This window comes from Aethalodelphis obliquidens, unplaced genomic scaffold, assembly GCF_003676395.1.
Source record: "Aethalodelphis obliquidens isolate GAN/ISIS:26980383/991018 unplaced genomic scaffold, ASM367639v1 scaffold4, whole genome shotgun sequence".
NCBI lineage: Eukaryota > Metazoa > Chordata > Mammalia > Artiodactyla > Delphinidae > Aethalodelphis > Aethalodelphis obliquidens.
The window spans coordinates 38055684-38083195 of NW_020837948.1; the positions used below are offsets into that span (position 1 = coordinate 38055684).

Consider the following 27512-nt stretch of genomic DNA (forward strand, 5'->3'; position numbering starts at 1 on the left):
GTAATACCTCAGAGAAATGGTCAAGAAGTGCTATTTTCAGAGATATTATCATTATTCTCATAGCATGGTTTAGAACATATGAATAACTGTATAATTAAATAAGAAAATCCATCCTTATTGTAAAACATATACTCCCACAATCAATTGTAAATGGCTGCTTTTATGTTCATGATTGCCATGGATGCGGTTTGCCAATGAATGTTTATTTGGAATGATATGAGAAAGAATAAGTAAGATACAATAATGAAGATGACTTGAAAACAGTTGAAATTTTTAAATAATGCCTTTGATTTTTAAAGAGAAGATTTCTACTAGAATAACAAAGATCCAGATAATAGGAACTCAGGAAGCAAAGTTCTGATAGTTTGCAGCTCCTTACCTCCATGGTTAAGCCACTTTGAAAATGTGCCTTAATGCTTACCTTTCTAAGTAAGCTGATGTGGTTATTCCTGGCTGAATGATGCTCTCATTTTTATCTCCATGTTTTTCTAGATTTTTATCAAAGTTGTACACAGACTAAAGATTCACAAATTTTACAAGTGTTGTTATGAAAAACAGCAGCTCCTTACCATCCTCCCCAGAAGAAACCAATTTTAGTTGAAACAAGTTTTATTTTGACACTTATCTCCCTGTTGCTAAGTAATGTAATTGCTATGTCATGATTTTTTGATGTCAGGTATGATCTACTGACTTTCCACTATTGAAAATGTTGTTTTTGTTCACTTTCTGCTCCCTACACCTCTAGTAAATAGGCTCACCCTTCCCATCTTTTGACATTCTCCCATTAAAGTTATATGGTAATTTTGAATAAAGCAATATTCATTATTTACATTATTATGACTATGTAAATACTTGTCACAGCTGACTTGTTTAGTAAAACATTAGTTTTCCTTTCTGGCACAAGTTTTAATTTTTTGAAATTTATTTTTTATTGATGTATAGTTGATAAACAATATATAAGTAACAGGTGTACTATATAGTGATTCACAATTTTTAAAAGTTGTACTCCATTTATAGTTATTATAAAATATTGGTTATATTCCCTGTGTTGTACAATATATCCTTGCAGCTTATTTTATACCTAATAGTCTGTACCTCTTAATCTCTTCCCCCTAAATTGGCCCTTTCCCCTTCCATTTTCCTACTGGTAACCACTAGTTTGTTCTCTATATCTGTGAGTCTGCTTCTTTTTTGCTATATTCAACATTTTGTTGTATTTTTAGATTCCATATATAAGTGATACCATACAGTATTGGTAGTTCTCTGACTTATTTCACTTAGCATAGTGCCCTGCAAGTCAATTTATGTTGTTGCAAACAACTTAAATTTTATTCTTTATGCAAAATTTTATCCTTTTTTATGGCTGAGTAGTATTCTCCATATATATATATATATATATATATATATATATATATATATTACCCTTTCATCTGTTGATGGACACTTAAGTTGCTTCCATATTGTGGCAACTGTAAATAATGCTGCTACGAACACTGGGGTGCATGTTATCTTTTCAAATTAATGTTTTTGTTTTGGATATATACCCAGGAGTGGAATTGCTGGGTCATATGGTAGTTCTATTTTTATTTTTTTGAGAAACCTCCATACTGTTTTCCATAGTGACTGTACCAATTTACATTCCCACCAACCATGTACAAGGGTTCCCTTTTCTCCACATCCTTGCCAACATTTGTTATTTGTGGTCTTTTTGATGGTAGCCGTTCTAACAGGTGTGAGATGATATCTCATTGTGGTTTCAAATTGCATTTCCCTGATGATTAGTGATGCTGTGTATCTTTTCATGTGCCTGTTGTCCATCTGTATGTATACTTTGGAAAAATGCCTATTTAGTTCTTCTACCCATTGTTTAATCAGGTTATTTGTTTGTTTTAATGTTGAGCTGTATGAGCTGTTATATATGTTGAATATTAACCCCTCATTAGTCATATCATTTGCAAATATTTTCTCTCATTCAGTAGGTTGTCTTTTTGTTTTGTCAATGATTTCCTTTGCTGTGCTAAAGCTTTTTAATTATGTCCCATTTGTTTATTTTTGCTTTTATTTCCTTTGTTTTAGGAGACAGATCCAAAAACATATTGCTACAATTTATGTCAAAGAGTATTCTGTGTGTGTTTTCCTCTAGGAGTTTTATAGTATCTGGTCTTAAATTTAGGTCTTTAATCCATTTTGAGTTTATTTTTGTGCATGGTGTTAGAGAATGTTCTAACTTCATTCTTTTACATGTAGCTGTCCAGTTTCCCCAGCACCACTATTGAAGAGGCTGACTTTTTTCCATTGCATATTCTTGCCTCCTTTGTCGTAGATTAATTGGTCATAAGTGCGTGGGTTTGGCACAAACTTTAATTTTTTTATGAAGTGAAAAACTGTCTAGTTTTGCTTGGTTTTCTATGCACATAGCATCTTTTTTTTTTTTAAGTATTTTTAAATTTATTTGGCTGCACCAGGTCTTAGTTGCAGCATGTGGGATCTTCATTGCAGCATGCAGAAACTTTAGTTGCGGCATGCAAACTCTTAGTTGCAGCATGAGGAATCTAGTTCCCTGACCAGGGATCGAACCCGGGCCCCCTGCACTGGAGTGCAGAGCCTTAGCCACTGGACCACCAGAGAAGACCCACATAGCATCTTTCTTCAACCACAAACTCTTGTGCATCAAGTGTTCTATTAATTTACTATTCCAGAAGAAATATTTCCTTGAGCCCTCTGACCTGCTCCAATCTGGACTGTGCCCTCTGTGTCTGATTACTCAGCTGTCATTGTGGCATCTTCTGTCATCACCATCCTGGGGACTCATCTCTTCTTCCCTGTGTTCTTTCCTGTTTCCTGTGAATTTTTTTCTTTGTTTCAACTTTATTTTGGTAAACCATCTCTACCTAGAAGATCCTTGAGAAAGGATGTATGGAGTAAGACTTCTGAGGCTTTGTCTTGTGTGAAAATGTCTTTACTTTTATTCCTTCTTACTGATAATTTGTCTTGATATAGAATTATTTACCTAGTTTTCATCAGAAATCTGAAGGCACCTCTCTTTTGGCTTTTAAAGTTCCCAGTTTCCAAAGTTGCTGCTGACAAATATCTGAAGACACATTAATTCCTAATCCGGTTTAGGTGATTTTTCTCTATTTCTCTCTCTGGAACCTTGTTGAATCTTCTTTTTGTCCTTAGTGTTCTGAAGTATCACAATGATGTGCAGTGAAAAGATCTGTCTGAATCCACTACACTGGGCATGTAATTTGGTCTTTCAACCTGAAAACTTAAGTTCTTTGAGTTTTGGAAAAATTTTTTAAATTATTTTGCTTATCATTTTCCTCCCCCTTTTTTCAGTTTTCCATTTCTGGAATACTTTTAAAAAAGTTTTTAGACCTTTTGGATTGATCCTCTCATTTTCTTGTTATTTTTGTTTTCTTTATCTAAAATTATGTTTTGCTACTCTTCTTGTTTATGTTATGCCATATGAAATCAATGCTTTCTTTGTATTCTTGTTTTTGATAATTGGTGTCTAGACAGGTTTTATGTCTATTAGTTGGTATGTTTTAATCTGAAACAATTTTGTTAAATCTGTTTTTCAGTTTACCAGCTCAAATGCATTATCTCCTTCAAAGTCAAGTGAACTGGAAGTCCTTACCATCTTTGTTCTACTTTTTTTTTTTTAAGAAAAATTTTAAACCTTATCTTCTATTGTATTTTAAATATGTAAGTGTTCTTTTGGTGCTCAGAATGTTCCTTTTTATTATAGCATCCTATTCTTTTTCTCCAGTTACAATATCTTCTCTTGCGTCTCAGTGGATATTAATAATACATATATCTTCAAAGCTCTCTTCCCTTTACACAGTCTGTTTCCTCCAAGTTGCTTTTTGTATTTTTCATACTTTTCATATTGCAGGCATTCCTCAGATATCTAGCAATTCTAGGGGACCAAAAACTTTGACTGGAAGCTCTGATACATGAGTGGGTCTTGTCACCTGTGAACATCACAATAAGATGATGTAGATGAGCTTTTTAGTCTTGTGACCTCTAGATACAGTCTCTTGAATTGGTCAGATTCGCCAGAGAAAGCGTTTCTAGTCCTATGCCTGGAGGGTGACGGCCTAGCTGCTAGTTGTTAGGAAGCCAACTAGGGAAGGAGTGCTGGAGGTCTCAGTCATAGTTTTCAGACTTAATCCTCCCCGTTTTATCATGTTATCTCTTCCATCTGCCCTGTACAGGATCCAAAGCCCCCTTGTTTCATCCTTTTAAGAGAACCTGCCTCCCTATTGGGCAAATATTCAAGAGGTGCAGTCATTTGGCTGCCTAAAGCCGGGGAGGGGATCTAGAGATTTGATTGCTACTTAAAGTTCTCCTTATTTTAGCTCTCTCCTTCTATTCACACTTATAATGGTATCTGATGCTACCATACCCTTACCCTTTTGAGGATTCTGTGTTAGGAATCTGATGAGTTTTCAGCTTTTTGAGTTGCTAGTTTAAGATTCAGTTTTCTGGGGTCTGTTAAATCCTTTGCCAGTTGAACATCTGCTTTCCAGCTTCTAAAATTTTGTTGCTGTTGCTTCTTCTTTCATTCTCCCTGTGTTTGTGGGTTAATATGTCTTGGGTGAGAAATCAATTTACTATTATTTTAGTGAAATTTCAAGGGGGAACAAAATTAGACATATGTGTTCAATCTGTGGCAGACTGTATTTTCCAAAGATGGTCACAATAATATCTCCTGTCCTTTTATGCTCTTTCAATGTTACTATGACATTCCTTCTATCAAGAGGCTGGTCCTGTTTTCCCTTCTCTTGAATACTGATTAGATTTTGACTATGGTAGAAGTGGTGCTTTATGACTTCTGAAGCTAGGTCACAAAAGGCTATAGGGCTTCTGCTGGTTCCCTAGGGACACTTGCCCTTGGAATCTAGCCATCATAATGTGGCTAGAACATAGTGAGCAAGGTGGAGAGTAGTAAAAGCTGTGATGAAAGAGAGAGAGAGAGATTTTGTCTTTATCGGACATGAATCACAAAACCTGTTCTTCAATTCTAGCTTTTCCAAACTGTGTGATTCAGCAATCTCAGTTTCTTCATCAACAGAATGGATGCATTAAATAAGATGGATTTTAAGCTTCTAGTTCTAATGCCCTATAATTTTGTGACATTCTAAATAATCCAGGACCATAGTGATGTTTAACTTCAGAGAGTTTTATTCAGATAGACTGCAATAAGAATGATGTCCTAAAGTTGTAGAAGGTAGCAGCTATGATAATCAGTGAGGTTGATATGTGTATCTTTGAATATAAGTCCCATTATTGGACAAGCTTATGATGTACCTGTTATTGCTATTGTACAGGAATTTATCCCTCCATTATAGCATTTTAGCTTTGAAGCAATATAATTTGGTTTGCAAAAATTCACTTGACTACAGCCTTTCTCTGGATGCCTTGTGATAGAAAGTAAAGACAATTTCTAGGACACTGTTTTCTTTGCCTGTTAGTTTGGTGGGAAAACAAAGCATAAGCGCACATTGATATTGAACAACAATGTATTCAAAAACACTAAATTTACTTAAGATGTCTTAGGTAATACATAATTAATCGTCAAATCACTTGTTTAGATTCTTCTTGCTATTCTGAACATCCTTCTTTCTACCTCATAGACACTTACAGATCCCATGCTTCTTTCTCATATCTTTGCTTTAGAACTTCTGAGTTCTTTAGAATTTCTGAGAACTTGAAATTTAAAACAGTTTTTCACATTTTCTAAGAGTCCTTGAAGCCAACTTTTCTTGGCAAGAATTTTTATCCTTATTCTCCCTTTATTGTAAATTATTTGTATCCTTTCCTCATGGAATTCCTTATTTTCTACACAAATTATTCTGCAAAGCCAGAGCTCCTGAACGACAGGAAGATTTCTTTTACACATGGAAATCCCCTGAATGTCCATATTTGCTTTGGATAATCTTCAGTGTTTTCGAGAGGAGGATGAACCATGTTGTGCTGGATGTCATTTTCTTTCCCAAACCACCCCAGTGCTCTTACAAATTGTCCACTCTAAACATTAACAATTAAAAAAATCCACACTCACATTAGTCTCTTGCAGGAAACACAGCAATGAAATCTTTTCCTCTTCCCCCAGATGAGCTCTGAGACTTGGGGAAAATCATGTAAGCACTCAATTTACTGTTAAATTAGTTTCAAAATTCTACTTTACCCTTCTCTGCAGAATTCTCCTCAGTGGTTCCTGAGAAGCTCGTATTTTGCACTGTTGTATTTGGTTAGTAAAACAGGTAAAGGATAGCAAAGACTTTTAACAGTCATTTTGGGGATAAAAGCCATTCTGGATGAACTCTTTCTTAATTAAGAAGCTTAAAAAGGGTAAAAACATATATGAACCACAGAGATGCCTTGGTTAAAATAATCTTTTAACCAGTAAAGTTTCATTCTTTATGTGAGGCTTTCTCAATTATTCTAGAGCAGTAGGACTCAGACTTTATGAGTGTCAGAATTAACTGGAGGGTTTGATAAAACACAGATTACTGGGCTCCACCCTCAGAGTTTTTGATTCAGTAGGTCTGAGGTGAAGCCTAGGAATTTGCATTTCTGACAACTTCCCAGGTGACACTGATGCTCCTGGTCTAGGAAACCACACTCTAAGAACCACTGCATTAGAAAGCCTGGATACTGAGGGTCCCTACTTAATGAATAATAAAGACATTTTTTAGATTTCCATATATAAGTGAGATCATATGTTATTTTTCTTTCTCTGACTTATTTCACTTAGCATAATACGCTAAAGTTTCATCCATGTTGAAAGCTGCTAAGAGAGTAGATCTTAAAAGTTCTCACCATAAGAAAAAAACTGTAAATATGTGTGGTGATGGTTGTTAACTAGACTTACTGTGGTGATTATTTCATAATATATACATATATTGAATCATTATGTTGTATACCTGAAACTAATATAATGTTATATGTCAACTATGTTTCAATTTTTAAAAAGATATTTTTGGAAGTTTTGATGCTTGCAATAGCAATAAATGCTTCCTTAGTTTGTGTTTAGTTCTGTTGTGGTTTCTGGTCCTTTGAGTAAGCAGCTGATGTCTTGGCATCATGTGGCATTTCGTGGCTGAATACATCTCAGTGTTACAAAAAAGAGGCTCCACGACTCAAACAGTAATTTATATTATGGTAACACACCATGATGATACAGAAATTGACACCAGAAAGCACGTGGATCTTGGGATTATACTGTCAGATTTCAATTCCTTATATCACTGGGTATTGGATTTGCTCTACAGTAGTTGATTATTTTAAAAAGCAAACATGTACCAAGTATGAATATTGACCTATGAATCCAGGTGTGTATGAAATATCACACTTTTCTTAATTTCATTTAAACAATCCTGAGTCTGTCTCTGAGTCCTCCATCCCTTGGGGATGGAAGAAAATTTACTCTCAGTCATTTTTAGGTCCTACCACCCTCCAGGCTGTGCTTGGGCTTCTGTGATCTTAACATCTCTATGGACACTGGTCATCAGTAACCACCTAAATATCCATGGGCTGCTCTGTTGCTTTGGTACCCCATTTGGCTTAATGATTTTGTTAATTACACAAATAGTTGTTGAGTATCTATTATGTGCCAGGTGATGATTTTTTTAAATTACATTTTTAGTATATAATATTTGATACACACAAAAGAAAACCTAACATGTATGTGTATTATGAAACATAAAAATAAAATGAACAGGGCTTCCCTGGTGGCGCAGTAGTTGAGAACCCGCCTGCTGATGCAGGGGACACGGGTTCGTGCCCCGGTCCGGGAAGATCCCATGTGCCGCGGAGCGGCTGGGCCCGTGAGCCGTGGCCGCTGAGCCTGCGCGTCCGGAGCCTGTGCTCCGCAATGGGAGAGGCCACAACAGTGGGAGGCCTGCGTACAGCAAAAAAAAAAAAAAAAAAAAAAAAATGAACACCCAAAAATAATTCCCCAATTAAGAACTAGGACTTATCAATACTGTTGTATCTATCTGTGTGCTCTTCTCTATTCAAACTCCTTATGTCCCCTACCAACCCTAAACTTTTTTGCCATCCCATTGCTTTCTAAAAATAGTTTTATCATGTAATTATGTATCTTATACTAGGATATTTAGTTTTACCTATATTCAAGTCTTATAAAAATGGTTTTATACTGTGTGTAGTCTTCTGAAACATGACTTTTTTGACTAAATATGGTGTTTCTAAGATTCACCTGTGTTGCTGTGTGAGGTGTTATTTTTTAGTTTCATAGCTGTATAATTTTCCTTTTGTGTGAATATATCAAAACATATTTGTCTATTCTCCTGTTGAATAGACTTTTAGGTAGGGCTGTTATGAGCAAAGCTATGTTGGGCATCTTGTATGTATCTCCCTGTACCGATGTGCAAAATTTTCTCTAGGATTTTTTATCTTGAATGGGCAATACATTGATTCTGTAGAGAATAAGGTGACATTGCATCGTTTTTTTTTAAACATTTTTTCCAATTAAATGCAAAAGATTTTATGAAGTGTGTTCTATGGAAAATTAAACCCACTAACTGCACTTTCAAAATGTGTTTCATGGTCAAATAATATTAATAAGTACTCTATTCTATGTACCTCCTTTGGAAAGTCACAGTAAAATAGCTCTGAGAAGTCCTGTAATAAAGGAAATGTTTAACTGTGTTGAACACAGTGGTTCCCATGGTTTTTGATCACAGAATCCTTTCTGTTCACTACATCCATTATTATCTCATGGTACCAATATTCTATTGAACACATCTTGAGATACACTGATATATTGCATCAATACTATAATACTACATAGGGTTTTTTATTGTGTCTCTTTGATATATAAATGAAAATTGATACATTATCTACATTATGGAATAGGCAGGAAATCTCTATGGAGTACTAGAAAATCCTAGGAGTAATAGAAATTCTTACTTAAAATCAGTAATTCTGTGTTGATATGTAATCTTTGTGATCAATTACCATTCACTGTCTGATTCTAGCCCCATTCCCATGTTTTGTAGCAGGATAGATATAGGTCAAATCCTAGAAACATGGAGGAACCATGAAAACAGTATAGGGATAGCTCTTGTCCAATATACCAGCTGGGTTTAAAAATAAATTCTGGCTTCCCTATGACTAAAAGTGGAAATACTCCTTGGGCAGGGATGCCAGCATGTCTGTTAATCCACCATGCCAGAGAGGTCAGGATGCCTCCCCGATCCAATTATTCACTGTCAGGGCTGTCTTCCTGGTTACATCTAGACTTCAGACATTCCAGAAAAATCCACATTTGCTCTACTCTGGCACAGAATGTAACTATTTTATATTTTACCACCCTTCGCTCAAAATCTTTTTCTTTGTGTCTCATTTCTCTTTGGCCCAGATTTTGAATTCTTCTCTTTTTTAACTGATCAGATTGTTGGCTTATTCCAATGGTATGCCCAGCATTTTATTTCAACAGTTCCTTAGAATTTGTCTCTAGGATTTTATTTTCAATTCCCTGCAAGCTAGCACTTAAGTATAACTTCATCTCTGAGTTTCTTGGAACTTCTAAAATATTACACTCTATCTGAGGCTCAATTCTCAAAGTTCATTTAGCTGAGGAATTGGGTTCCAGGGATTAGAATTTCTTTCTTTTTACCCATATAGCCCCTAAAATTTAGAGTATGAAACCCTGCGTTCCTTCCAGTTGGCCAAGCCCTGATGTTTTACCTTATTCTATTTGCCAGATTCTGGACCTGTTCTGATTCTTCTCTTTCTTAGATTCTGTGATTTTCCAGAATGCCCCTTTTCTGACAAGTGTTATCATGCACTCTGCTTTGTGGCACTTGCTGCAGGACGGCTTTCTGTGTATATTTTGAATATTATATAGGTTTTTCATGATTATGATCTTATTGGCTTTTAATAATTATAATTGACCAAGCTAGGGCATATAAATTTCTTCCATAGTTCCTAGTCTTTGAATGCATTTCCTGAAACATACTCTCCTCAATGAGCTCACCTCTCTGGAAAATCTGTACTCTTTATTTTTGAATCTTTAAGTATAACATGGATGTAGTTCTTTGATCAGGGCTAAGTGTGTCTGAAGTATACCACATGCTCTGCAGAACACGCCACAGATCTCTCTTCTTGAAAGTGTTGGCAGCATCCTACAGGCAAACATTTCTTACAGATATAGCCAATACGGAGGGACCTACACAGCCCCCTTCCAATTCTTTGACTCCAGTGAATTTCCTTTTCCTTTCCCCTTATTCACTATTCAACCCAGTCCTCTGTTTTACTCCTTCCTAACACTATAGCTGGAAAACCTTGCTTCTTAGTTCATCATGAAATCTCATGATGAATCCTCAACCTCTTGCTACCTCCATCTGTGACCTACAAGAGATATATACCCAACCTTTCCACCTATTCTTTGTCTGATAGCATGAGTAGTTCTCCATTCAATCCCATTTCTTCCATTTGGCCCCTCTTCTCCTGCCTTATTAGAGATTCGTCCTGGTAGTTACTACCTCTTTCTACTGCATTTTCTAGCCATTCAGGTCAAGGCTTAAATGCAACTGCTTCAGAGAGGACTTACTTTATTGTAAACCAGCTGGCACTGTCCATAACATCACCCTGTTTTATTGTTTTTCATGGCAATTATCATCATCTAGTATCCCTTATTTATGTGTTACTTGTTGACTCTACTGTGACTTCCTTGAAAGAGACTTCCTTGTCTCTCTTGTTTATTTCTGAAGTCTCAAAGCCTAGAATAATGCTTGGAACATAGTAAGAGTTCAGTAAGTATTGTTAAATAAAATAATACGTATATCCTCCAGTATCTACATTTCTACATACTCTTTCCTTCCAGCCTATAAATAGGTGTATTAATTTCCCATCTTAAAAACAACAAAAGCAAACAAGTAAAAGAAGAAAAAACCTTTTCTTAATTCTGACAGCAATTGCCTAACTCAGGGATTGTCAATGTGTGACTCACCAGAAGACCACCTGTTTTTATAAAGTTTTATTAGGAAGAGCCATGAACATTCATTTATATAATGCTTAGGACTGCTTTTTGCCCTACAATGGTACGGTTGCATCTTTGCCATAGAGACCATATGCTCACAAGCCTAAAATATTATTATCTGGCTTTTTAAGAAAATGTTTGCTTACCTCAGGACCTAGCACCTATTTTTTATATACAGCATTCTCCAATGTAGTCGTGTACCACAATTTCTTGCATTCTTGTAAATCTCATTTCCTTTTTCTCTTTCTTTAGTCTGATTCTGTCTTCCATACTATACTACATTGCTGTCTCTAAGGTTAAAAGTGGTGCCCTAATTGCAAAATCCAATAGATGATTTTCAGTCTTTATATTGAGGGGCTAGTGCTCTTGGCTTCCATGACACTTATCCTCTTCTTTTTTCTCCTACCTCCCTAATTATATCTTTTCTTTCTTCTTTAGCCTGTCCCTTTAGGATTTGTATATCCCAGGATTTTGTCCTCAGCTAAAAGTTCTCAATTTGCATACTTTTCCTACATAAATTCATTCAATCTGATTGGTTTCAATCGCACTGCTAAAGTTCAGGACACATCATTTCTCCACTTGACTTTTGCAGCTGCCTCCTGTCTGGTCTTCCTGCATTCAACCATACCCCATCAAAGCTACCTCCTACCCAGCTGCCAGATGTCAGTTTAAGGCAGTGGTTCCCAGACTTTATTGGGCGTCAGACTCACTTGAAGGGCTTAGTATTAAGATGCAGACTGCCAAGCCCCACTCTTGTAATTTTCACTGGTAAGTCTCCTGTGGGACCTGAGAATCTGCATTTCTGTGTTCCCAGGTGCTGCTGGTGCTGCTGTTCTAGGCTTCACATTGAAAACCACTGATTTAAAAAATGTTTCTACTGCCCCACCCTTTCCTTAATACCATGCAGTGGTTTCCCATAACCTACAGGATTAGACCTAAGCTTCTTATTACATCACATAATGCTCTCCAAGCTCTTATATTTTCTACTTCATCAGGATTCTCTCTCTCATTCTTTGAGTTCCACTTGATTCTCCTGAAACCTCAAACTGCATATCTCAGCATGTGCCCCCCCATTTCAACCCTCTGTGCTCTTGCTCATACCTGTAATTTCCATGCCCTTTTCACCCAGCTTTCTTCTCATTCTCTAAAGAGGTATTTTAAGTGCTATTCACCTTCCCAAGCTTCTGCAATAGTTGGACACATTTCTCTCACTACATAGTTTCTCTGTCCACTCTCCATCCACAATAGTGTTTTATCAACAGTTATTTGTGTTTATTTTGTCTCCCCTAAATTTTAAGCCCCTAGCAGAGTGCTTAGAATCTATGGTTCTTTCAATCCATTTCTCTCTCTCATCACAAAATGTAGGCTTGGTTTAATGTATCAGCCTAGAAATATATTTCTCAATGAGGGTGAAAGCATGGAAATTAGTGTTCCCATACATTACTGATCATGCCATAAATTGACTCCATCCTTTTAGAAAGCAACTTGGCAGAATCCATGGAGAGCCAAAAAATAAAAAGTTAAAAAAAACCCTTCATGTTCTTGGACTTAGTCATTCCACTTCTGGTAATCTAGTCTAAGAAAATAATTCAAAATATACAATGGAAAACACCGAGTGTTTAACACTAGGGAGTGATTAAGTAAGATGATTCTAATTGATGAAATATTGCATATTTAAATGATGACTTTTGAAGCACATATGGCAAGCATAAGATTATTTTTGTTGTAATGTTAAGTAAAAAATAAAGATATCAAATGTTAATATAAACTATAATTTCAATTATGTAACAATATTTTTGAAAAAAGATCTGAAGGAGATGCACTTCAATTCTAAGTTATGATATGACTTTATTGTGTGGTTTTATTTTAAAGTAAACAAATATAAAAACTTATTTTAAATATCTATGCTATTTCATGTTATGCAGTTTTCTTTCTTTTTTTTTTTTTTTTTTTTTTTTTTTTTTGCGGTACGCAGGCCTCTCACTGTTGTGGCCTCTCCCGTTGCGGAGCACAGGCTCCGGATGCGCAGGCTCAGCAGCCATGGCTCACGGGCCTAGCTGCCCCGCGGCATTTGGGATCTTCCCGGACCAGGGCACGAACCCGTGTCCCCTGCATCGGCAGGCGGACTCTCAACCACTGCGCCACCAGGGAAGCCCATGCAGTTTTCTTTTTAAAATTAAAAGGATGTGTCAGTTTTAATTATACAGACGATGCGCAGTCAAGCCTTTAATACATAGAGTTTCTTGTATCTTTTGTCTAAGTTACTGCAGGATACAATTTTAGAAACTGAAAAATATTAAGAGCCATAATGTTGAATACTGACAAAATGTAGCCTGAGATTCACGCAACAGTCAAAGGTAAAATGACTTTTGTGAGAAGAGGAAGCTAAATATAACATGAAGACACCAAGTTACAAACCAAAGCAGGAGTCACCAGGGCATTAGATGGATAAATGCACTCACACATTATGGGCTAATGTGGAGTTAGTACAGCATGGTGGTTAGAATTCTCACTGTAACACCATAGTCTGGATTTAAATCCAACATTGTCCCTTACTAATTACATAACTTTGTACAAGTTTTTAACTTCTTGGAGTCTGTTTTCTCATCTGTAAAGTAAGGATACTAACACTTGCTTATGGTAGACACTGCTGATTGCTTACCCACAGCCATCCTATTGTCTCCAGCTTGCCTTCCTCTACGCTGCACATGCACGCATGCTCCCTCTCTTTTACATACACACTCATTTTCTATCGGAGTCTGTCTCTCACTCTAGAGGCTCCCAGTATCAGGTCCTTACTTTCTCAGCTCTCCTTTAGCCCGATTAGGGTCATATGACCCAGTTCTGGTGTCTTGAACTGAAGGAAATGCCATAATATCTTCTGGGAAAGGTTCTTCTCCCCTCCCTCACCTGGCCCCAAATATATTCATGGACAAAAATACTGGTCGTCTTTGCTTGGTGTGGTCATTCTCAGGTGTGCTGTCTGCAATTGCCTTAGTCATATGACCATGAGGGAGGGAACATTGACCCACAGAGTATAGCAGAAAGAAAAGATGGACAGCCTGAACCTTTGATGATATCACCACCCTGGAAAACTTCTTTTATATGAATAATACATATGCTTAATGTTTAAATCAGGTTGGTTGGCTACTCTAGAACTTGCAGTTGAAACCACTACAATATTGGTTTTTTTGAATTTTATTTTATTTAGTTTTTTATACAGCAGGTTCTTATTAGTTATCCATTTTATACATATTAATGTATGTCAATCCCAATCTCCTAGTTCCTCCCACCACCACCACCACCCCCCCCACCACTTTCCGCCCTTGGTGTCCATACGTTTGTTCTCTACATCTGTGTCTCTATTTCTACCCTGCAAACCGGTTCATCTGTACCATTTTTCTAGGTTCCACATATATGTGTTAATATACGATATTTGTTTTTCTCTTTCTGACTTCACTCTGTATGACAGTTTCTAGATCCATCCACGTCTCTACAAATGACCCAATTTCGTTCCTTTTTATGGCTGAGTAATATTCCATTGTATATATGTACCACATCTTCTTTATCCATTCATCTGTCGATGGGTATTTAGGTTGCTTCCATGACCTGGCTATTGTAAATAGTGCTGCAATGAACATTGGGGTGCATGTGTCTTTTTGAATTATGGTTTTCTCTGGGTATATGCCCAGTAGGAAACCACTACAATATTTTATATTAAATGAAATAAGGTGGGTGACATGCTTAGCAAGGAAGTGAAACATAGTGGTCAAGAGTAGAGGCATTGGCATCAGACTGAGTTTTTTCTAGTGCTAGTCATGTAACCTTGAACAAACTGCTTAAACTCTCTGTGCCTCAATTTCCTCATCTGCAAAATGGAGATAATAATAGCACCTACCTCACAGGGTTTTGTGTTGGGAATAAATGAAATATGTAAAGCACCTATGAAAATATCTGGCACCTATGAAAGTTCCTACATTAGGAATTAAATGTCAGTAGTAGTATAACAAGGGTTCAGTAAATGATAAATACCACTCTTACAGATTGGTAGTTATGAAGTGACCTTGAAGACCACCTAGACATTTTATAAACAAGCTGTAGTGACCGATCTCAGGTTAAATAAGTCACCTAATTTTTAATTCACGGCGCTTTCTCCTGTACTATACTGTCATTATCTTTTCAACAGTCTTGAAACACTATTTATTTCTTTTTAATTATCACAAGTTTTATCACTTTAATATGTGATACAGAAGTAGATCCAATGGATAGATATTAAAATGCTTCTGCATTTAATTCGGGTAATTAGGCTATTTTATTAGACACATTATATTCCTGACATGTTTATGTAATTAGTATTTTTAAAATAAGGGGCTACTGAATTACATTTTTTACTTTATATATTTTTTTACTTTATAAAGTGTTTAGAATAAATTTAGTATAAACTTGTCAAGTATATACTTTTTTAGTATAAGCTTTTCATGCAAGACATGTAGTAAATTTTGGGTGATTTCACTGAAGCTTTCTCTCCTTAGGTGTTATATGATATACTTACATGATTGCTTACCCACAGCTGTCCTATCATCCTCTCCAGCACTATAAATATCTGCAGAATCTGAATTCTTAAAAAGTAACAGAAGCATTATCATATTTCATGTGGCAGCTTCTGCTACTCTTTAGAAGTGTGCATAACACTCGAAATGGAAGGACTGAGCATTAGTTGTTAGTCCCTCTGCCTATAAAAGGGAGAATTTATTGTGTGAGTGTATGGTAGGACCAGAACATCCACAATTTACTTGAGCTCTGTCTGATCTAGCCTTACAACTACAGTTTATAAAAATCACCCATGTCTTATCCTTAGCATCAAAAGAATGCATGGTAATGTTCCATAAATGATTGGTAAATAAATGCATAAACCAATCACTTATACCTATATTTATTAAGCAAATTCATGTATTGGAAAGACAGAAAAAGTTCTTGATCTCACAATTTAATCTTTACAAGTCATGGTAAGTGCTATGAAGACAATAAAACAAGGAGGTGTGTTAGAGGATTACTGAGTAGTTGGCCACTTTAGATGAGGTAGTCAGGGAAAACTCTCTGATGATATGGCATTTGATCGGAGACCTAAAAGATGAGAGGGGCCAGCCTGTAGTTTGCTGGGGCCGGGGGTGGCTGTAGTAATCTAGGACAACAATATGTTCAAAAGCCTGAAAGCAGAATCTAACTTGCCATCACCAAACAAACAACAAAACAAATCAAAACCGTAAGAAGGTTGAAATGCTTGAAGTATCATTAATAAAGAGGGAAATAGACAATGAGGTGGGTGAGGTTGGCAAAGGCCAGGTCAGACGGATCCTGGTAGAATGCGGAAAGGACTTTGGATTTTTCTCTAAGAACAATTGGAAAATGTTGGAATCTTATTCATGTAACAAATGAATAATCATGTATAAGATGCTGAGTATTTACCATTTAGGCACTGTTCTAGTATTTTACATTGATAAACCTATTTAATGCTTATAGCAACCTTTTGAGAAAACTGGTGCACAGGTACGTTGAATAATTTTCCCAAAGACATACAGCTAATAAGTCAGAGGGCCAGGATTTGAAGCTGGGAAGTCTGGCTTCATAGTTCTTCCTGACTCCCTTTAAACTTATAGTGTCCTTTATATGACTGTGTGAATGTAACACAATATGGAAGCTGGAGAACAGAATTTGTTTCTTCTTCTCAAAGGTAAGTACTACCTTATATCCCTTGTGATTTAATTCAGTTTAGGCTAACAATAACTTATCGATGTCATACTCAACACATGGTGCTGGCTAAAGTTCTGGGGTGCAGAAATGAAGAAGATAATAGTTTTTCTCTCAAGGAACTCACAGTCTAACAAAAGAAGACCAGTAAATACATAAATATCTGTAATGTGAGCAAGTCTCTCTGGTACTTAGTATGAGTGCTCTCTAATATTCAGTCATCCTCTCTTTAGTAGGCCCATCTGCATTAAGTTGGACCATGTCACTAATTTTGTCCATGGATTTTGAGCACGTCACTTCTGGGCTAAGGCATCAAAAGCCCCTGCGCAACCCTCCAGTTTCTTCCCCCTCTTGAGGTGACTGAGGAAGCCTCATGTTGCCAGGGCAGAGACACAGTTTGGAAGCAGCCTGGTGAGAAATGAAATCATTTCATGGAAAACAGCTACCCTGGGAAGTTACCAGACTCACATCAGTTTTTATGTAAGCAAGAAATAAACTTTGTTGGAATAACTGCTGAGATTTCAGGCCCTACTTGTTACCACAGCAAGGCATAGACTATCCCGTGTTTTCTGCTTTAAAAAAAAGTATATGTGATATGTCCTGCCACACAAGAGAAAAAAAAAAAAAACCTTACTGGTATATTGAAGTTGTTTCCACAGAAGTAACATTTTAATTGTATATAAAAGATGAAAAGGACTTCAGCAGTCAGAAAGATAAGGGGATGGAGGTGGATAGGGATCAGGAAATCTATCACAGGAAAATAAACCAACTGAATAATTAAAGTTAAAAATTCTATGAAAGTAAAAAATACATTTGAAAGAAAATAAAGCCATGTTTCTAAAATGTTTGGTAATTAGTAGTAAAATGGTAGGCAGGTATAAGGCTAAAGGTAGAGAGATGTGAGTGAAAATATAGATTAGGGCCCACTTATTAAGGATTTTGATAAGCCACAGGTCCTTCAACTTGATTTTGTACAATCTGAGAGAGCTATTAAAAACTTTTTACAGAGGAGACATTTTCTGACAACTAAAGGACAAGTATTGAATAGACTACATTAATTATGATATAGTCCCCACCCTGTGTTGGTTGCAAACTACAATCAGAGATAGTACATCATTTTGAAATGCTTTGTTTAGGTGACCTTAAGTGTAAACTCCGAGAGCAAATACTTTTAGAGATATTGAGGCAAACTCACAGTGGAAGTTACATTTTCTCTGAATCTTCATTGTTCACATAGTAGCTAAGACTTGCTGTAGGTGCTGAGAAGGAAGAAGTATAGGGGAGGGGCTCATGGGAATATGAGTCGGGCTCTGTGACTGCATGCAGCCTGCACCGAGGAAGACGACTCAGCAGCAATGTGACTAAGGACTCCAATAATTGTCCAGGAGAGAAAATAGGGGCTTAACTGGAACAGTAATGGTAGGCATAACTTGAGGAGGGATTGAATGGGTTGAGAGACCTCGGATGTATCCAGATGTCTGGCTTTGGCTACTAAATTAATGATGCATATAATTGCAATTAGTGAGATAGGAAAAGTAACAGGTTTGAAGAATCATAAAGGATCAGCTGGCCTGTTTCAGCCTAGGTCTGTAGGATGCTAGGTGGAGCCACTGAAACTGAGTGAGAAAACAGCCTTGTTTCTGACCATAATGCTTATGTCTACACTGAATTCTCTCTTGTGACAGGAAAGATCCTAAGGCAAAAATGAGCTCTTTGGAAAACAGTACTGGTGCTATTGACAATAGAATGGGAAAATTAAAAGTAAGGGATAGGGCTTCCCTGGTGGCGCAGTGGTTGAGAGTTCGCCTGCCGATGCAGGGGACACGGGTTTGTGCCCCGGTCCGGGAAGATCCCGCATGCCGCACAGCGGCTGGGCCCGTGAGCCATGGCCACTGAGCCTGCACGTCCAGAGCCTGTGCTCCGCAACGGAAGAGGCCACAACAGTGAGAGGCCCGTGTACCGCAAAAAAAAAGAAAAAAAAAAAAAAAGTAAGGGCTAAAGAGTTACTTGTTTTACAATACTTGCAAATTCTAATAGGAAAAATCTCATTATTATGGAATAAATATTATATTTTTTTCAAGTGTATAGAGGTGTTAATGTTATGAATAAAATAGAAATCATTAAAATAAAACTGGATATTTATTTACTTTTTGTCATAATTGTAATTCTTTAATCACCTGATAATGAAAATGTAACTATTAGCATGATCAAGGTCTTCAGATTATTTATTTATTTATTTATTTATTTTTGCGGTACGCGGGCCTCTCACTGTTGTGGCCTCTCCCGTTGCGGAGCACAGGCTCCGGACGCGCAGGCTCAGCGGCCATGGCTCAAGGGCCCAGCCACTCCGTGGCATGTGGGATCTTCCTGGACCGGGGCACGAACCCGTGTCCCCTGCATTGGCAGGCGGACTCTCAACCACTGCACCACCAGGGAAGCCCCAGAATTTTTGATATTAAAGTGAAAACCCTATCCATGGGAAGGTTGAGAACCATCTGCTCTGGTAAGAGATACTTATACCACTGGTATAAAGACATATATGTCTGGGAGAATCTGAAATTAATAGAAATTCATTGCTTGACTTTGAATGTAAAGCAAAAGGATCAGTCATGGAGATGGTCTTGCTTTGACACAGTCCATAATTTACATATCTAGATAGGAAAAACTGCTACCAGGAGTTCTGAGGAAGCTCCTAGAACATCAGGTCTTAGTCACAGATTCTAGTAATGTTTAAAGATTCGAATGCTGTGTGTGTGTGTGTGTGTGTGTGTGTGTGTGTGTGTGTGTGTGTGTTGGGAGAGGGGTGGTGGTAGGAGGTCCAGGAGGGATGTACAAATACTGCAATGGCCTTAACACGTGCCTCTTGTCGAAATCAGGAAGTTTGCCAGCTGTTCACATTATTTTCAGATAAGTTCTTCATCTGAAACCTATAGCTACTGTGCTTCATTTTGCTTGTGAAAGCGTCTGTTACAAACCATATTGAAAATGGTTGGTTATTTTTTCCCTACATGAGGACTTTGATCCTTTGTGAGAAATTAGTTTGCTACAAATATAGAACAATTTTGCTGAAAGCATTTTGTTGAACTTAATACCAGAAGTGATACCTTTTATTGTTATTTCACTGAAAAGTCAAGGAGGGTTTAAGTAAATGTTTTCCTAATAAATTGTATGGGGAATCTGTAACTGCTCAGTGGAAAAATCTAAAATAAGCAATTAGCAAAGGCACTGTTAAGAATGACATTTCCCTGGAAGCCCGCTGTTACCATCAGCATGAAGGTTTTCCTACTCCTTGTGCCCCTCACTCCTGACTTGGAAGTCAGTTAACACCAAATAGCTGCTGATTTCATTTTGCAAAGCTTTCTTTGTTAACATATCCAGATATTATATAAGGCTTTCCGTTAGCATCGAAATTTAATTAAATATAGTCAGTTTGCCTTTGCTTTGACTTTTGATTATTTGAATTTCAACTGCCTTTAGGGAGAAAAATACAGAAGTATATTACTCACCATTTCACATCTGTTGCAGTTTAAAAGACTCAGTTGCCAAGAATTTTAAGAAGCATCACTTAGTAATGATTCAGGAAATGATCAGTCAATGCATCTTCATTCTCAAAGTGGAGGGCACCCTCTGTTGTCCATCTTGGTATGATGTTTCCTTTGTGTTGTCTTAAAACATAGAATCAAGGTGTGAATTTGCAATTTCTTCTTAAATAGACACTGATAACTGATGAGTACACATAAAAGAATCCTTCAATATTCTATTCAGTGTTAAAAGTAGAGTGGTTTAAAAAAATAGACCCCAGTGTTAATAACTTTTTAAAAATTGGCTTCATTCTCATCTTCCATCAGTTAACTGGAATTTCCAAAGTCACTTGATATCTCTTTCCAAATAAGAAATGTTAACAATTTAATAATATTAATGGAAAATGAGAATATTGACAATTGTACAGTGTACATTTGCAAAGGTTTTATTTTTGCAGTTGTTATTTAAATTTGAAGTGCAAATGAAGTTTCCAACATTTTTTGTTTGTTTTTTTTACAATTTTAAGATGCAATTATTATTAACATTTTCTATCAGGCCATGGAATGGATGACTATGTTTAGGTCTTTGGCTGAAAAAGGACACCTCAAGAAGTTTGCTTCTTTAACTTTTTCCTTATAAAACTCTTATGACATTATTACCTCTCCTAAATATTTCTCATTTCTTCTCTGAAATTTGCAATGGATCTCTTGTTTATTATTATTTATACTTTTTTTTTCTTTTTTTTTTTGCAGTACGCGGGCCTCTCACTGTTGTGGCCTCTCCCGTTGTGGAGCAACAGGCTCCAGACGCACAGGCTCAGCGTCCATGGCTCACAGGTCTAGCCGCTCTGCGGCATGTGGGATCTTCCTGGACTGGGGCACGAACCTCTATCCCCTGCATCGGCAGGCGGACTCTCAACCACTGTGCCACCAGGGAAGCCCTATACATGTTTTTATTCTTGATGATTTTTAATGGTTTATACCTCAGACCTCTGCTATTTCACTTAGCATACAACTCATTAATTTTCATTGTTTCAACTACCATACCATAAGAACAGCTCTGAAATATTTATTTTAGTTATATAAAACATTCAGTATCATTTTCAGATAGTTACTATGCTGCTCAACTTGTGTAGTGCACAGCATGTCAAAGTCAGACTCATGACTTTTATCCCAAATCTACCTCAGGTTTGATCCTTATGACAAGAATACAGATGGTATTCTGCATTTTCATTGGAAGGCATATAATATTTGGCTGGCTCATTGCAACACGGTAGGTCATTGTTTCTAGATCTTTTCTGTGGTCAGAGTTAATGAAGTCTTTTTAGTGGACAGAGCTAATACATTTTATACATATTTTATATATATATATATATATATATATAAAATGAATGTATATTGTGTAAGTGCCTATTAAAGGTAAAATATCTCATGAACTCATATTAAACTTCTTATAAAATTTTACAATACAGATTTTTTTACTTAATTTGTTTCATATTTCATCTGCATTACCATTCACAGTGAGGACTCTAGTTGTCAAGGATACAGGGGATCACAGAATTAGAATATCCCATAATTTTCCTTAACAAAATCTGTGCATGTTTTTTTCACGTCCCTCCCTCCCCCCCTTCCTTCCTTTCTATTAAGGTATAATTGATATGCAATATTATGTAAGTTTCAAGTGTAAAACATAGTGATTCATGATTTTCAAAGGTTCTACTCCATTTATAGTTATTGTAAAATATTGTGCTTTATAATATATCCTATAGTTGACTTATTTTATACATAGTAGTTTGTACCTCTTAATCTTATACCCCTTTCTTGTCCCACTCCCACTTCTTTCCTCTTCCCACTGGTAACCACTAGTTTGTTCTCTATATCTGTGAGTGTTTCTTTTTTGTTATATTCACTAGTTTGTTTTACTTTTTAGATTCCACATATAAGTGATATCATAGGATATCTGTCTTTCTCTGTCTGACTTATTCACTAAGCATAATACCCTCCAAGTCCATCCATGTTGTTGCAAATGGCAAAATTTCATTCTTTTTTATGGCTGAGTAGTATTCCATTGTATATATACATACCACTTCTTTATCCTTTCATCTGTTGATGGACGCTTGGGTTGCTTCTCTATCTTGGCCATTGTAAATAATGCTGCTATGAACATTGAGGGTGCATGCATCTTTTTGAATTCGTGTTTTTTTTCTTCAGGTATATACTTAGGAATGGAATTGCTGGATCATATGGTAGTTTTTTGAGGAAACTCCATAGTATTTTCCATAATGGCTGCACCAACTTACATTCCCACAAACAGTGTTACAAGTGTTCCATTTTCTCCACATCCTTGCCAACATTAGTTATTTGCGGTCTTTTTGATAAACCTTTCTACAGGTGTGATGTGATATCTCATTATGGTTTGATTCGCATATTTCTGATCATTAACAATGTTGATCATCTTTTCATGTGCCTGTTGGTCACCTGTATGTATTCTTTGGACAAATTTCTAATCAGGTTTTCTGCTCATTTTTCAATTGGGTTGTTTTTTTGTTGTTGAGTTGTATGAGCTGTTTATATATTTTTGAATATTAACCCCTTATCACTCATATCATTTGCAAATATTTTCTCCCATTCTGTAGGTTTTTTCATTTTGTCAATTATTTCCTTTGATGTGCAAATCTTTTAGTTTTAATTAGATCCCATTTCTTAATTTTTGTTTTTGTTACCTTTGACTTGGGAGACAGATCCAAAAAAAAAAAAAAAAAACTGCTATGATTTATGTCAAAGAATGTTCTGCCTATGTTTTCTTCTAGGAGTTTTACAGTTTCCAGTCTTATATTTAGGATGTTAATCCATTTTGAGTTTAATTTTGAACATGGTGTTAGAAAATGTTCTAGTTTCATTCTTTTACATTTAGCTGTCCAGTTTTCTCAGCACCATCTATTAAAGAGACTGTCTTTTCTCCATCGTCTATTCTTGCCTCCTCTGTCAAAGATTAGTTGACCACAACTAATGGGTTTATTTCTGGGCTCTCTATTCTGTTCCATTGATCTATATGTCTGTTTTTGTGCCAGTACCATATTGTTTTGATTACTGCAGCTTTGTAGTATAGTCTGAAGTCAGGGCTCATGATATCCCCAGCTTTGTTCTTTCTCAAGATTGTTTTCGCTATTTGGGGTCTTTTGTGTTTCCATACAAATCTTAAAATTATTTGTTCTAGTTCCTTGAAAAATGCCATCGGTATTTTGATTGGGATTGCACTGAATCTGTGGATTGCCTAGGGTGGTATGGTCATTTTAACAATATTAATTCTTCCAATTCATGAACATGGTATGTCTTTTCATCTGTGTCATTTTCAATTTCTTTCATCAGTGTCTTATAGTTTGCTGCATACAAGTCTTTTACCTTCTTAGGTACGTTTATTCCTAGGTATTTATTCTTTTTGATGCAATAGTAAATGGGATTGTTTCCTTAATTTCTCTTTCTGATCATTTGTTGTTAGTGTATAGAAATGCAACAGATTTCTGTATATTAATTTTGTATTCTGTGACTTTACTGAATTTATTGATGAGTTCTAATAGTTTTTTGGTGGTGTCTTTAGGATTTTCTACGTATAGTATCATGTCATCTGCAAACAGGGATAGTTTTACTTCTTCCTTTCCAATTTGGATTCTTTTTATTTCTTTTTCTTCTCTGATTGCCATGGCTAGAGCTTCCAAAACTATGTTGAATAAAAATGTCAAGAGTAGACATCCTTGTCTTGTCCCTGATCTTACAGGAAAAGCTTTCTGCTTTTCACTGTTGAGTATGATGTTAGCGGTGCTCTAAACATATATGGTCTTTATTAGGGTGAGATATTATTATAGGTTCCCTCTATACCCACTTTCTGGAGAGTTTTTTTCATAAAAGAATGTTGAATTTTATCAATAGCTTTTTCTATATCTATTGAGATGATCACATTGTTTTTATTTTTCAATTAGTTAATGTGGTGTATCACACTATTGATTTACAGATGTTAAAAAATCCTTGCATCCCTGGGATAAATCCTACTTGATCATGGTGAATGATCCTTTTATTGTATTGTTGGAGTCAATTTGCTTGTGTTTGTTGAGGATTTTTGCATCTATGTTCATCAGTGATATTGGCCTGTAAGTTTCTTTTTTTGTGATAGCTTTGTATGGTTTTGGTATCAGGGTGATGGCTTCATAGAATGAGTTTGGGGGTGTTCCTTCCTCTGCGATTTTTTGGAATATTTTGAGAAGGAGAGGTGTTAACTCTTCTCTAAATGTTTGGTAGAATTCGCCTGTGAAGCCATCTGGTTCTGGACTTTTGTTTGTTGGAAGATTTTTAATCACAGTTTCAATTTCAGTACTTGTGATTGGTCTGTTCATATTTTCTATTTCTTCCTGGTTCAGTCTTGGGAGATTGTACCTTTCTAAGAATTTGTCCATTTCTTTTAGGTTGTCCAATTTGTTGGCATATACTTGCTTATAGTAGTCTCTTATGATCCTTTGTATTTCTCTGGTGTCCATTGTAACTTCTTTTTTATTTCTAATTTTATTGATTTGAGTCCTCTCCCTTTTTTTCTTGATGAGTCTGGCTAAAGGTTTATCAATTTTGTTTATCTTCTCAAAGAACCAGCTTTTAGTTTCATTGATCTTTTCTATTGTTTTCTTCATCTCTATTTCATTTATTTCTGCTCTGATCTTTACAATTACTTTCCTTCTCCTAATGTTGGGTTTTGTTGTTCTTTTTTTCTTGCTTTAGGTGTAAGGTTAGGTTTTATGAGGTTTTTCTTGTTTTCTGAGGTAGGCTTGTATCACTATAAACTTCCATCTTAGAACTGCTTTTGCTGCATCCCACAGATTTAGGATCATTTTGTTTTCGTTTTCCTTAGTCTCTAGGTATTTTTTGATTTCTTCGGTGATACATTCACTGTTTAGTATCATATTGTTTAGCCTCCACACGTTTATGTTTTTTTACAGTTTTATTTTTCTTGTAGTTGATTCCTAGTCTCATACTTTTGTGGTTGGAAAAGATGCTTGATATGATTTCAATGTTCTTAAATTTACAGAGCCTTTTTGTGGCCTACCATGTGGTCTATCTTGGAGAATGTTCCATATGCACCAGAAAAATATGTGTCTTCTGCTGCTTTTGGATGGAATGTTCTTTATATATTTCTACTAATTCCATCTGGTCTAATGTGTAGTTTAAGGCCAGTGTTTCCTTATTGATTTTCTGTCTAGATGATCTGTCCATTGATGCAAGTGGGGTGTTAAAAGTTCCCCACTATTATTGTGTGTCAATTTCTCTCTCCTTGTTTGTTAATATTTATATACAGCAATCACTCTCTCTTTCCATATATATATGATTGTTTTAACTTGCTCTTAAATTCAAATGCATTTTAACAACCCTGAATTTGTACTCTCCTCCCTTCATGATTAGTGTTTTTGATATCATATTCTACATTTTATTGTTTTGTGTATCCCTTAACTGCTTGTTGTGGATATAGATGATTTTACTAATTTTGTCTTTTAACCCTCCTAGTAGTTTTACGTCACTTTATTGTATATTTGTTTTTACCAATGAGATTTTTCCTTTTGTGATTTTCATGTTTCTCATTGTATCTTTTTCGTTTTCACTTAGAGAAGTTCCTTTAACATTTCTTGGAAAGCTGGTTTGGTGGTGCTGAATTCTTTTAGCTTTTGCTTGTCTGTGAAGCTTTTGATCTCTCCACCAAATCTGAATGAGCGCCTTGCTGTGTAGAGTGTTCTTGGTTGTAGGTTCTTCTCTTTCAACACTTTATATATATCATGCCATTCTCTCCTGGCCTGCAGAGTTTCTGCTGAAAAGTCAGCTGATAACCTTATGAGCGTTCCTTTGTATGTAACTCATTGCTTTTCCCTTACTTCTTTTAATATTCTTTCTTTATCTTTAACTTTTGCCATTTTAATTACAATGTTTTGGTATGTTCCTCTTTGGGTTAATTGCATTTGGGACTCTGTGATTCCTGGACTTGAAGGTCTGTTTCCTTTCCCAGGTTAGGGAAGTTTTCAGCTATTAGGTCTTCAAATATGTTCTCAGCACCTTTCTCTCTCTTCCTTCTGGAACCCCTATAATGTGAATACTAGTGCACTTGATGTTGTTCCAGAAGTCTCTTAAACTATCCTCATTTCTTTTCTTTTTTTCTGTTCAGTGTTAGTGATTTACACAACTATGTCTTCCAGCTCACTGTTCCCTTCCTCTGTATCATTTAGTCTACTTTTGATTCCTTCTAGTGTATTTTTTATTGCAGTTGTTGTATTCTTCATCTCTGTCTGGTTCCTTATATTTTATAACTTTTGGTTAAAAACTTCCAACTTCTCGCTCTGTGCATTCATTCTCCTCTCAAGTTCTTTCATCTCTTAGCAATCATTACCCTGAACTCTTTCTTGGGTATATTGCCTATCTCCATTGCACTTAGTTCTTCTGAAGTTTTATCCTGTTCCTTTGTTTGGAACATGTTCCTCTGTCACCTCACTTTGCCTAACTTGCTGTTTTTATTTCTATATATGGTAGGTTAATTACATTTCCCAATCTTGGAGAAGTGGCCAGTTGAAGAGACATCCCATGCATCCTGCAGCATGCTTCTCTTTCATCACCAGAGCAATATGCCTTAGGAGTGCCCCCCCCTCCTGCCCATGTGGGCTGACTACTGTGGGCAGTCTGGTAGGCTTGGTTGGTCCTTGGTCCACTTGACTGGTAGGCCCTGCCTTGTATGGAGGCTTCCAGCTACTGGTTGGCAGAACCAGTCATGAGGTGGTTGGTTGTGGAACTCCAGGGACTCCCAGGGCTAGTGCTGGCTCACTGGTATGCAGAGTCAGGGTCCAGGAGACTCTGGGCCTGGTGCCTGCCCATTGGTGGGTGAAGCCAGGTCCTGGGGCTAGTGCTAGTTCACTGGCAGGCAGAGCTAGGTTCTGGAGTCTGGATGCAGGGCCCAGGGGTCCCAGAGCTGGTCTTGGACTTCACTTGGGTGGAGCTGTTCCTGACACAACTGAATGCAATGTGTGGGGTGTCCAAAGCTTGTACTGGCCTGCTAGTGGGTGGAGTCAGGGTCCATCCAGTCCCAGGGCTGGTGCTAGCCTGCTAGTGGGTGGGCTGTGTCTCAAGGCTGTGGGGCTGCAGTTGTCCTGCAGCTGGTGTCTGCCCACTGGTTGGTGGGCTGAGTCTGCAGGCTGTGGATATCCCAT

At 36.7% G+C, this 27512-nt stretch overlaps 1 long non-coding RNA gene across 1 annotated transcript in view; it reads right to left on the reverse strand.

The window, feature by feature from the left end:
- Positions 1–27512, reverse strand: part of LOC113617304 (uncharacterized) — a 122619-nt gene that overhangs the window by 19203 nt on the left and 75904 nt on the right. Inside the window, exon 2 of the long non-coding RNA XR_003431577.1 lies at positions 20272–20430. This is a non-coding gene — a long non-coding RNA (uncharacterized LOC113617304). The remainder of the gene's footprint in view (positions 1–20271; positions 20431–27512) is intronic.